Genomic DNA, 13,102 nt, shown 5'->3' on the forward strand with positions numbered 1-13,102 from the left:
TCTTCCTTATAAGGAAGTGGGAGTCTTCTCCTACCAGTGTCGCGTTTTAGAAAACAAAACCGTGAGGGGTTGTTGCCGTGCGGGGAAACCCTGGGGCAGCCCAGAGCGGACAATATCATGTGGGCGGCTCCCTAGTGCAGTTACCGGTCGAACAAAATCGGTCACTAATCCGTTCAAGTTACTAAAGACTTACCAGCCGTATTGTTTAAATTGCACACTCATCCGCACAAGTTATGAACGGTTTACCAGGCAGATTGCTAAATCGCTTAATGATCCGCACAAGTGTTGTCCRGATAACCTATATCAAGCAACTCAATTCACACGGATGTTAAATCGCACAAGAGTTAAGCGGATAACACCCTAAATCGCACAAGCTTTAATCGGACTAATATTCAATCAAAAACACAAAATTTCACACTTTTTACCAAAAATTTGGATCAAAACATGAAAAAATATGAGTTTTGAAGAAAATTTTCCAGAATACGAAAAATCAATTTTCGACTAAAAATGGTTTAAAACTTGCTTAAAATAAAAAATAGTGGGAATCAAGATTGTTCGAAATGTAAAAACGAATCTAGCGATGTAAATCTTTACTAATAACACTCAAAATTTGACCGATTTAAGATCAAAAACCCAATCTGGATGAAGAACTCTCAAGATCAGTGATGAACATCATGACCCAGATCGATGAATCTTCAAAAAATTCGTGAAAAAATGTGCAAAATCTGTTCAATCCTCTAATCAAACTGCTGTAGTCTGTTCTGATACCAATTGTGAAGTCCAAAATCATACAAACATCATACGATCTTCAAGAATTAAGATGAATATAAAAGTAGAAAGAATATCTTCAAATAATGATTAGATTGATAGAGAGAGAATTACAACTGAAAATCTTGATTACACTCTGCTAATCACTTGGTAATGACAATTACAAAGAAAATACTATTTATGAAATGATAGCGAACATTGAATACAACTTTAACGCTCTAACTCAAACCCAACAACATTTCAATTGTACCTTTCTCTACATGGTCCTTGATGAAATGATAGCGAACATTGATGTGCTTTGTTTTTAATTGTTGTATAGGATTGGGTGTGATTGCAATAGCACTTTCTGAATCACACAGAATTGGAATCTTCTCAAACTCTACGCCATAGTCTTTCAGTTGAGTTTTCATCCGTATCACTTGGGAACAGCAATTGGCTGCAGTTACATACTCTATTTCAGCTGTGGAAGTAGAGACGCAGTTCTGCTTCTTTGAGGTCCAGCTTATGAGCTTGTCTCCAAGTAATTGGCAGCTCCCTTATGTACTCATTCAATCAAGTGTACAACCTGCATGATCAAAATCTGTGTACGCAATAAGATCAAAACCAAAATGCTTTGGATACTAGAGACCCAGAAATTGAGTCCCTTTAAGGTATCTAAAGATTCTTTTTACAACTGAAAGGTGAGATTCCTTTGGGTTTGCTTGAAATCGAGCACAGAGACATGTGGCAAACATGATGTCTGGTCTACTAGCAGTGAGGTATAGTAGTGATCCAATCATTCCACGATAAGTCTTAACTTCCACCGGTTTTCCAGATGGATCTATGTCAATCTTAGTTCCTATAGCGATTGGTGTTCTCATGGTGGAAGAGTTATTGAGTTGGTATTTCTTTAATATGTCTGAGACATACTTCGGTTGGCTAATGAAAATACCGTCCTCCCTCGGTTTTACTTGCAAGCCGAGGAAAAATGTTAATTCTCCCATCATGCTCATTTCAAACTCGCTCTTCATCAACGTAGAGAACTTATCACAATGCCTCTGGTTCGTTGAACCAAAGATAATGTCATCCACGTAGATCTGTACTAAGAGCATCTCACCTTTATACCTCTTAATAAACAAAGTGGTATCGATTTTACGTTTTTCAAAACCATTAGACAAGAGAAAAGACGAGAGACGTTCATACCAGGCTTGAGGTGCTTGCTTAAGTCCATACAGAGCTTTGTCCAAGAAATAGACGTACTCTGGATGTGTGGAGCTTTCAAACCCCATAGGTTGTTGAACATAGAATTCCTCCATCAGCTTACCATTCAATAAGGCTGACTTAACGTTCATTTGATAGACTCGGAATCCCTTATGAGCAGAGAAGGCTAAGAACAAGCGTATAGCTTCTAGCCTTGCTACTGGCGCAAAGGTCTCATCATAGTCTATGCCTTCTTCCTGGCAATAGCCTTTTTCTACGAGCCTAGCTTTATTTCTCATGACGATCCCATCCTCATCCTTCTTGTTTGTGAAAACCCATTTACAGCCAATTGCAATTTTATCTTTTGGCAAAGGTACAAGAGTCCGTACCTTATTCCTTTCGAATTGTTGGAGCTCTTCTTGCATGCCGTCGACCCAACTAGGGTCTTATAAGGCTTCATGGACTTTCTTAGGCTCTACCATAGAAATTTACAAATGAACATTCATTAGCCATGGCAGCCCTTGTCTTTACACTGCTTGAAGGTTCACCAATGATCTGGTGAAGAGGATGATCCTTTGTCCATCTTGTTCTTGGGACAGATATAGAGGTAGGGAACATTTGATCATGTTCCATAGGCATATTCGACATTAAGCTCATTGATGGCGAAGAAGGTTCTGCTTGCTCCCCCTCGAGATGATGGTACAGAGGAACCAAGTGCAGAACCAGAGGTATTATGCTCTGGCTCTACTAGAGTGGGCTCTGATGCAGAGCTTGTTTGCTCTGGATGTGGATTGGCATGATCACCAGAGGAAGCAGAGGTGTGTGAAGGATCAGAGTCTGATGTACTTGTTGTTTGTGGTTCTTCACTTACACTCGCAGATTCATCTCTTGGTGCACGTATAGAGATGTCTTCATCGCCATAGAAGTCTTCAAATAAGAGCTCGAGTTCCAATTCCCTTGACTTCATTTGAGAATTGGAAGTCTGTTTGTTAAGCTCGAGTCCAAAGCTGAGGTACTATAAAGTCACTTGTTCTTTATCTTCGAACGAGACGTTGATGCTTTCCATAACCATCTTGGTTCGTTGATTGAAGACTCTGTATGCCTTGGATTTTATGGAATAACCAAGGAACTTGCCTTTATTGGCCTTCTTATCAAACTTGCCAAGTTGATCTCGATCATTTAGGATGAAGCATGCTGTAGTAGATCTCCATATCCCTTTATCTCTCCTTACATGTTATCCCCAAAGTTCACTTTTCCTCCAATCTTCTCTCTATATGAGGAGAGCAACCTCTTATTTCCGGTCATGTGTCTTAAGCATCCGGAGTCAAGATACCAAATGTCCACATGCGGCTTCTGCAAAACAAATTATAGGGATTTAGGTACCCATTTCATAATGGGTCCTCGATGATTAGGGACAGAAGATAGCTTTTTAGGCTTAGGGAGAGGCTTCGTCTCTTCACCTAAGTTACCAGACTTGGATTTAGGAGCCTTCTTTCTCTTCTGGGTCTTCTTGGATTTCGTATTTGATGACCTAGAGAGAAGACAGTTAGGGTCAGAGAAATGATGCTTTAACTTGTGTGCAGCAGAGAGAAACATTCACAATTATGAACACATTTTGAATTGCAAAATGATTTATTAAATTTGAAGAACATATTATGAAAATCATTCCTAGCATTGGTAGTTCTAACGAACTTCCTATCTAGATCTGATTATTTTGACAGTGAATGAGTCTTCTCTGTTTTCTTCTTTCCTACTCCTTTGGCCTTCAGAGGCCCCTCTGAAACAAAGGAATTAACATTAGAGCATGCAGCGGATTTTCCCTTCTGTTCCGGAGTGAACTTAATTGGCTTAGATTTCGAATTTGAGCCCTTTGATGCAGAAGAAACAGACTTTGTACTCTTTACCCTGTATTCAAACTTGGGAGCGGATTTAGTACTTGTCGTCATGCTTACACGGCCAGAACCTAGGAGAATCTTTTTCTCAATAGGGGGTTTTGCAACCTCTGGTTCTTTGGAAACAACCTTTGTCTTAACTTGCTCTTTAAACGAGTCCACCTCTGACTCATAGTCAGAGTAAAGAAAATCCTTGTGTGAATATCGAAATACAGAGGTATCATTAAGAACTTCAGATTCTCGTATGCATGAGCTAGAAGCTTCGTCCGTCTTTTGTTTTGTGGGACTTTCAAAAGTATCCGAAGAGTGAAACTCAGAAGAATTTGCATGACCATTAGGAGGATAATTCAAGGCCTCAAGCAAATCTTGCTCGAAAACCTGTCATATCGTTTCTGTGAAGTCATCCAATAATTTAGGATCCAGAGTTTTAAGAAAATTTCATGTGGATGAACTCTTGATTACATCTGGTTCAGGTTTGACAACCCCACTATCAGTCTTAAGATGTTCGAGATTTATAGAGCCAAAACTAAAAATCTCATTTGTCTTCTGTATGCATTTTAAATCGACTTGCGGCACACATTTTGAAGAGTAAGAGATATTTTTAAATTTCAATCTTGGAGTCCTGGCTCCATTTTCAAGCCTACATCTTTTGAAAGGTGAGGCTGTATACAAAATAGGAAAATGTAGTCTTTGTTTTTCGCCCAACCTAAACTCTTTCAATTTATATTTCAGTTCTATCCTTAGTTCATAACTTTTCCGAATAGATAAATTGGTCTCTGACGGATTCAAGAGTGGTTTTCTTCTTACAGGTGAGGTCTATGTCTGTATAAGCTATCCCTGCTTTATCCTGTTGAGAATTTACTTTTTCATACACCTGCTGAGCGTCTTGATATTTCTTGATCAAGAGCTCTTTTGTTTGTAAGCTCTGGTGTAGGAACTGCCTTTCCTTCTGAAAATAGTTTTTTTTATTGCCTCAGAGTTTAATCTGTCACGTTCCTTTTCTAGTAGCTCTGTTTCTTTCTTCTTAATTGTCGCTTTTAATTCTAAGCACTCTGTTTTAAGACTTTTTTCAGTGGATCGTGTTGTTTGTGAAAGTTTTTCATTTTCCACTGATAACTCTTGTTTCCCTACAGTAAGCAGCTCTGTCTCACGTTCAAAAAATAGTTTCTCTTTTTCCAAAAATTTTCTTTTGGATTTTTTACAGAGAGCTTCTGTTGTAGATTAACGAAATCATTTGTCAAAGCAGAGATACTTTCTTCCAGGTTAGAATGAGAATAACCAGAGATGGAACATACCTGTGAGTCGGAGTCAGATCCAAACTCTTCTCTGTCATTCTTGACAGCCATCCCACAGAAATTGGCTTGATCTTCTTCTTCAGATGAGGAGTCAGAGACCCAGTTCCCCTGTTCAGCCATGAGGCTCCTTTGTGATCGATTGTACTTGTACTTATTTTTATAGTACAGTTCATCTTTCACTAAAGGGCCTCTGCACTCTTTGGAGTAGTGCCCCATCTTTCCACATCTAAAACATAGAACACCTTGCTTCTTTTGGTCCGATGGCTTTTCCTCCTTCTTGTTTGAAACAGATGGAGGGTTCCTGCCTTCGAAAGCTCTGCCTCTGCTTCGATCATTCTGTCTTCCTCGTTTGTCGAAGACCTTCTTCCCAAACTTCCTTTGGAATTCCTTGGTGATCAGGGCCAAGGATTGTGCAAAGGCACTTATATCATCGGCTTCAGAGCTAGACGCTCTGTCTTCTTCATCACTCTCCATGATGAGAGCCTTATTTCCATTTCTTCTATTCTCTTTGGATCTTTGCTCTCTGTATGGTTGGCTTCATCCTATCTCTTTTGAATCAGAGATAAGAGCCAGAGGTCCACCCAGAGCGACCTTGGCTTTTTGCACCTCTTGTTCTTGAGCCAGCAGCGTCCCGTAAATGTCGTGCAATGTCTATTGCTTCAGATATTGATTCGCCTGGAGAGACATCGTCAGGTTTCCACATTCTGCATTCAACCTCTTCAAGAAGAGCATGTTGTTCTCCTCTTGTATTCTGATCACGTCACATTTGCGACACTTGTTGATCAGAGTGTTGAACCGGTGATAAGTCTGTTCTAAGGACTCATCGGGAAGTGCCTGGAAGCTGTTGTACTCATTCAGGCATTGGGCACGACGGTTTTTCTTCATCTTTATGCCTCCTTCCAACTGGTTAGCCAATTTATCCCATAGATCCTTGGCGGAGTCGCACGCATCAAGAGATTGAAAAATCTCATTGGGAAGTGCCATGATCAAAAGCCTTCTGGCCTTTTGATCCACTTCCACCCTGCATTTGTCTTCATCGTTCCAGTCACGATGAAGTTTGGGTACGTGCTTGGCAGGTACCTCAACCGTATCACCAGCAGTAGGAATACGAGGAATGATGGTGGTAGGGACATATGGGCCATTTAAAATTGATTCGTAAAGTTCTAGATCTAGACCCTCATARAAGTTTATCATCTGAATCTTCCATTGGGGATATTCTTCCCTAATGAGAGTCGAAGGTTTAGTTAAAGAGTCGGCACTATACATGGAGTTCCATGATTGAGACGACATTTTAGATTTGAAATTTTTGAGAAGAAGATTTGACGAGAAAGATGATCGACAGAAAAACGATTTCCAGATTACGTAAAAGCAAACGTTTTAAAACAGAGAAAAATATGAGGGAAAATCCTTTTAAAACGAATAATAAAAAAGAATTAAGAGTAGAATCCAGTCGGATATCGATCGACTAATCAATGAATTTGATTAGCAGGCTCTGATAATTATAGAACCTAGATACTCTTAATTTGTAGAAACACAGTTTATGAAATATGAATATTAAAACAAACAGTGTATCTTGAATGATTAATCGAAATATTCAAAGTATAAATAAGAACAATTGAATGACTTGAATATGTTGAATGCTTTTATTGATAAAAATGAAGAACAATCAAAGCAAAACGTAATCTCACAAAATTTGCGTATAGTATAAGTCGGCTCCTTCAGGTAATCTGAACCTGAGGAGGAAGCCTCCTTATATACGCCAATGTCTAACAACTATGCTATAAAATAGGCTTGATACTCTAAGCTGACTAGTCTGCATCCTTATCTTTGACTTCCTTTGAAAAGCAGAGCAGACTTGGTCAAGCCGCCTCAAATCTGTTAGATACATGCGAGAATGTCTAGGCTAACACGCGCATTCCAGGGAGAGAGTAACCAAAAGCTCTGCTTGAAAAATACAAAAGCTCTGCATATACTATGCAGAGGTTATGTATATGCAGAAGCTCTGCATGTACTATGCAAAGGCTTTGGGTCTTGGAGTTGTAACTTTGTGTCAAGTGCTTATGCTTTTTGGCGCACGAGGCTTGATCGGCCACGGAGATAGAGCGCAGGCTCTGTATGAATGAAACCTTCACTCTTGAGTAAGAGCTCTGGTTCTTGATCTTCTGCATGAGAGCTCTTAGTCCAGACTGCTTCAATAGACTAAGTCCTATTTGACTAGAGTAAGAGACTTCTTACTTACACTTTCATAGGTTGGAGTCTAACAGAAACAAAGTTTCGCCTTGGACGAAGTCCTAAAGGATTCGAAGAAGCCAGATATCTCAATGTTGAACCTCTCTTTGTTAGCGAAGGGTCCTTACATACCCAACACTGTGCATCTAAAGCCTGAGTTTGGATTTATTTTCCTTGGGTATGAAGGTGAACACAGCTTTCAGAGAGTGTCTGAGTTTAATATTTGTCCTATGGAACATCTTGACTATCTAAGATATGGTTGGACAATGATTTATATGGTGAAATGATAGACCGCAATAGCAAAAGAGAATTTCTACGTCGAAAGATGCTTGGAGAAGAAGTACTTGGTTACATCGACTTCAGCGTCCTAGATTAGTTATGAAATTATGTCTTTTAAATTTATCTTTCATTGTAAATCTTATTTATCTATGTCTTTTCTTTCAGTGTAGAACTTATATGTAATAAGTCTATAAATGTACTGACTGAAACATTTGTAATTTTTCCTTTGATTAATATAAGTATTTCATCAGCCTCACTGAAAAAAAACCCTGAAAAGAGTAATAAGGACACATGTCTATGAGTTCCAGTATGCTCTTACAGTCACTAACAATCTTAGTCAGTGAACATGCTTTCAGTTTCAGTTTCCCTTCTTGTACTTTTTCTTAAACATGTAACTTAAGGAAACTTATAAAGTAAAGGCTGCATCACTGGAAAATATACCAAAATAGTTAAAAGGGACATGTACTTTATATGTAACTTTTCCTTACTACACATTGATTTGATGATAATCTGTTGATCCTCTATCTCATTGATTTGATGATAATCCCTTTTATTTATTGCAAAGTATTATGTTTCTGTCTTTCAGTTCCAGCGATCATCATTGAGTCTGTTCAGTGATCGCTGAGACATATATTGTAAATCCATCAGTGACAGTGATACTTCAAGAAGACAAAACTCACACCAAAGAACCTTCAGCAAAAGTCGAAGACTGAAATTGAAGATTAGAGACTAACGCGTTCGTGATCTGAAGCGGTATTCAATGATTACAACGTGGTCAACATATCTGTGAAGACTGCCCAAGCCTCAGCGAATGCTGAAAAGACCTTCAGGGTTATTCCAGCATTCAACGATCAAATGAAGCTTGTCTTGCAAGATTGCTTTTGTCTTGTCCTTCCATACACAAAGGACAAACCCATACCCTTTCTAGTGTATAGTACGGTACAGAGCCGATTAGTTGACTCTACTACCCACCAACTCCATGAAAGGATGTATGCTCATGAATAGGCTTTTGTACTATTCACTGTAGCAAAGGACAAGCTTTTCTCTAAAAGCTTGGGACGTGTTCAAACCCTACTGCATTGCATTAAATGTGCATTTAGTGCAATGGGTATAAATAGATGTATGCTATCTACATGCAGAGATATTGTAACATCCAATTTCTAATATGCCCAATTAATTGCTTAGTATATTTAATTATTGGGTTAAATAGAACTTATCATTTAGTGGGAGTTTAGGTTTGAAATTTTAGAATTATATTTCTTAGGAGTATATAAGAGGATTTGGGAAAATTTTACATCAAATAGATACGTAAAACTGATTTTCTTGGGAGATATTTTTGGGAATATTTTTGTTGGATGTTATATATTATCTCTTTATGAACGTGTAGGCGAAAACCTCATAGAAAACGGAGGTCCGAGSGAAAAGTTATGAATAATTTAAGTGTTGATGGTCAAAATGGGTACCTAGCCGGGCCAACCCGGCCCAACTCGAGTTTTAGCATTAGAAATTGGAGTTTTGGCCCATTTTTCATGTCATCTAAGTCCAGAACTCACACACACACTAGAGGTGCGATTTTCACACACATAGGCTTGATTCAACTCAAATCAAAGAGGAACTACAAGATCTTGGAAAGATTTGATCATCAAGTAAGGTATAATCTATTTTTGCACTTGTTCTTGGTTGACATTCTTGTTTTATGGATTGCATGTTGAGATAAATTTAGGTTTTCATATAGGTTTGATCTTAAGCGTACAAAATAAGTGCATTTTAGTGTTTTTGGCTTGAAATGGTCATTAGATTCAAGAGATTATCAAGATTTATGCAAGTTCATCATATGAACTTTGACTTGACTTGATTAAGTCAATGATTTGGGAGATAATATAAATGATAAAATAAAGGTTGGATTTTGGTTGTCTATGTCAAATATATTATATTAAGTTGAGATTCAGAAGTTGGAATGGTTTGGAATCGAAATGGTTTGAGGAAAATGTATGAAAATGAGAATTTTCGACTTTTGAATGCATTGAAAGTGTGCAGAATTTGAAAATCTGTATAAAATGGTAGAAAAATCCAAATGAGGTGAAACCAATTTCCCAAGTTAGACATTTGAGTCTAGTTTATTTCTTATTTTATGATCAAGCATGATTTCGAGCTTAAAATGGGCAAACCAGTTCTGCATGCAGCAGCTGTACATAGAAATTTAGGTAAAATGTTCAAATAGGATATATGTGTATATCATGAGTTTCTTATATTGGTTGCTTATGAGATTTTGTATATTTACTCTAGGGGGTAATTAACACATGATTTGATACTTTGGAAGCAATCTAAGTGTGGTAGATTGGACTGGCTTTGTGAGCTCAATTCGGAGCTTTTCGGTATTATGCGGTTGCCCGGTGAGTTATATAATTAATTGTTACATATTGATTTGAACATATGTATTTTCATATGAATATTTTTGGTCTTGAATGGAGTCACAATATCTTGATTTGTCTTTGATTCCGTCTTTGATTCCGTCTCTTGAGTCGATTCCTTATTACTATCTCGGTACATCGGTTTGCTTTGTGGATCCGGACTCGTTGTTTTGTTCCTTGAATTGCATGCCATAGTACGGGTACTACTTTGTGTGGTACACCGGAAGTTTATGGCGAAGTCAAGATCCCGGGTTGGACGGGTGAGACTTTATGCGGTTGTGAATACTCATTGCTCAGAAAGGAGGAAGAGCAATAAGTAGGGAACCTTGGCACATACCTGGTAGAGGAAGGCGGGCAGTGCGAGGTTTCCCGTAATGTATGATTCTGACTCGGACTTTGGCATGAGCCAAGGAGGTGAAGGACGGGGTGATGCACTGTCTTCGTTATGTATACCGATTTGATCTCTTGGTTCTTGATATTTATTGGTATTTTAACGTTGTTGAATATATTTGGTCATTGAACCTGTCTCCTTGTCGTATTGAGCAACAATGGTATGGTATAATATGGTGATTTGAATATGGAATCCTATGATCTTGGCATCCGGTACGTAATGGTTCACTCGGTTTCTTGTAAATCTCGGTTTATATCTGGATGATGTCTTGAACTCTTTTATTGATAAGAGTTTGTTATGTATGTTTATAATCATATGCGATATTGATATGTAATGCTTAACTATTTAACTCACTAAGCATTGGCTTACCATTTAAGTGGCAACCTTTATTAGGAAGGAAGATGGATAAATAGAAAGAACCCATTGTTTGACTTGAAGATTTATCGGGGAACTTGAAGATATCGAACTTGCTTTTAGGTAAATAGTAGCTTATATATATATATATATATATATATATATACTACATATATAACCATTTACACCATTATCTTAATTACAAACAACGAAGCATAAAGTACTATCATTTTATGCATAAAATTCAAAAAACTCTTAAGAACAAATTATAAAACATAATGTACAACTTATTAATGCATTGACTTTAACCCCTCTACCATCACCACCAAATTTCAAATTTGAAACACTTCCCTATCCATTATTTTAAATGATGCTTTATGCTTTGTGAGACACTTCCCTAGAAACACTCTCATCCATTTAAGACACTCTCTCTATCCATTATTCTCTCAAAATTCAAAATTCAAATTCAAAATTCAAAATTCAAAATCAAAGCTTCAAACATAAATAACCCTCTCTTTTCTTCCATATTTCAACACCGAGAGAGAGTTTGAAGAACAGCAGGAGGCGGCTTTCGATTTGAAGATCTGGTATCCCTCTTTCTGGATTTGAAGAACAGCACCACCGTCCAGAGACGATCGAAATGGATTCGGTTTCTTGGTTCATTGTAATCAATCGCCGCCGCTCCTCACCGTCTGTCTTTCAAGAACTCCACCACCCCGTTACCTTTTAAGACCCAGTAACTACAACTCAAGACCCAAATCGTTTACCGTCAAGAGCCAGATTAATCCATCGGAATCTTCAAGACCCAGTAACTACAACTCTTTAATTTGTTAAATTTTCAATAATTTATTACAAAAGTTTATGGCTTCCTGATATTGATTGATACTGTGTCTTCAGCGAAAGTGCATGAACTCTGTGTGTATGAGATTAACGAAAGGGACCGGGGAAGTCCGGCGTATCTCCGGTTGGGCGAAAAACCGGTCAATTCGCTTGGTGATCTTGTTCCTTTCACCAACAAAGTAAATTTATTTGATTTATTGGTTTTTTTTCCTGTCTTAAATCCATTGGGATTTTTTATTTATGGAGAAAAAATTTGTCACAGGTTTACAGTGCAGATCTTCCGACAAGATTAGGCATCACCGCCGGAATATGTATTCTGATCAACAACATGCCGGAGAAGAAATGTGACAGGTACGAAGCCATTTCACTTGGGTGATTATGGCCAGATATCTGTTCAAGGATCTTATCTGACGACGAAGGATACCTACCTTTCGGTTACCGGCGGGACGGGGATATTCGCCGGAGCGTATGGTCAAGTGAAGCTGCAGCAGCTGGTTTTTCCCTTCAAATTGTTCTACACATTTTACTTGCAGGGTTTAGCAGCTGATCTGCCAGCAGAATTGCTTGTAACCGCCGTGGCTCCGTCACCGGTGGTGGAGGCGTCGGCTGCCGCCAAGGCCACCGAGAAGGGGGCCACATGTCCAAACTTTACATATTAAATAATGATGGTGGAGTAGCCACCTTTTCTTTTCTTTCATTTTGTTGGAATTCATGGTAGCTAGCAATATGAAAATAGTCTGTGAGGCTATCTTGCAGAGATTGGAGAGAAGAGAGGCGTAAGAGAGAAAGCGAGAAAGGTGAGAAAATGGTAGTTCCAAAAGATGTGCGCCCAAATACACCCGTCAAAGTTGGGGTTAGTGATTTGTATGACTAATAAAACTTATGTATTTTGTTAGATTATCTGACTCATTTGGCAATATTAAAAACCTCATTAATATTCTAATTAGTTGTAGTTAATCGTTATTAAACACTGTAAAAATTGTAATCAACGACTGATTTACGATAAAGACGACATAATAATAATGCTACATAATCTTTAATTATGGGATGAAATTCAAAATGATTCCACTTGAAATTTTAAATGTTAGATGATAATAATGGAATGATTCTATGGCCATTCTTGTCCATTTACGATAAAAATTTCATACCTTGCTTACTCGATGCATTGTACGGGCACATTGCTAGTATATATATATATATATATATATAGTCTTGTTCCGTATTATTTTGGCTACTTAATTTGGGTTGTAAGTAAAATTCCGTTATATCCAATTTGGAATTGTGTTTTGGGTGGTTTTATCACTAAAATAGAACGGATATTTCAATGTTTTTCTAGAAATTAATATCAAATATTTTGAGGTTAATTAATGTTATGCCCAGATTTGTGGGTTTCAAAGGGTTGGTCCTTCATGACCTCTGGTCCTTCATGGCCTCTGGTTTTCTTCCAGACTTAGCCATTTCAGC

General features: G+C 38.0%; 1 pseudogene; it reads left to right on the forward strand.

Annotated features, from left to right (window-relative positions):
* The first annotated feature begins 11,409 nt into the window (after window positions 1–11,409).
* LOC112504843 lies at window positions 11,410–12,297 on the forward strand (annotated as a pseudogene).
* Window positions 12,298–13,102: the final 805 nt, after the last annotated feature.

Source organism: Cynara cardunculus, unplaced genomic scaffold (genome assembly GCF_001531365.2).
Source record: "Cynara cardunculus var. scolymus isolate 2C unplaced genomic scaffold, CcrdV1 Un_Scaffold_7110, whole genome shotgun sequence".
NCBI lineage: Eukaryota > Viridiplantae > Streptophyta > Magnoliopsida > Asterales > Asteraceae > Cynara > Cynara cardunculus.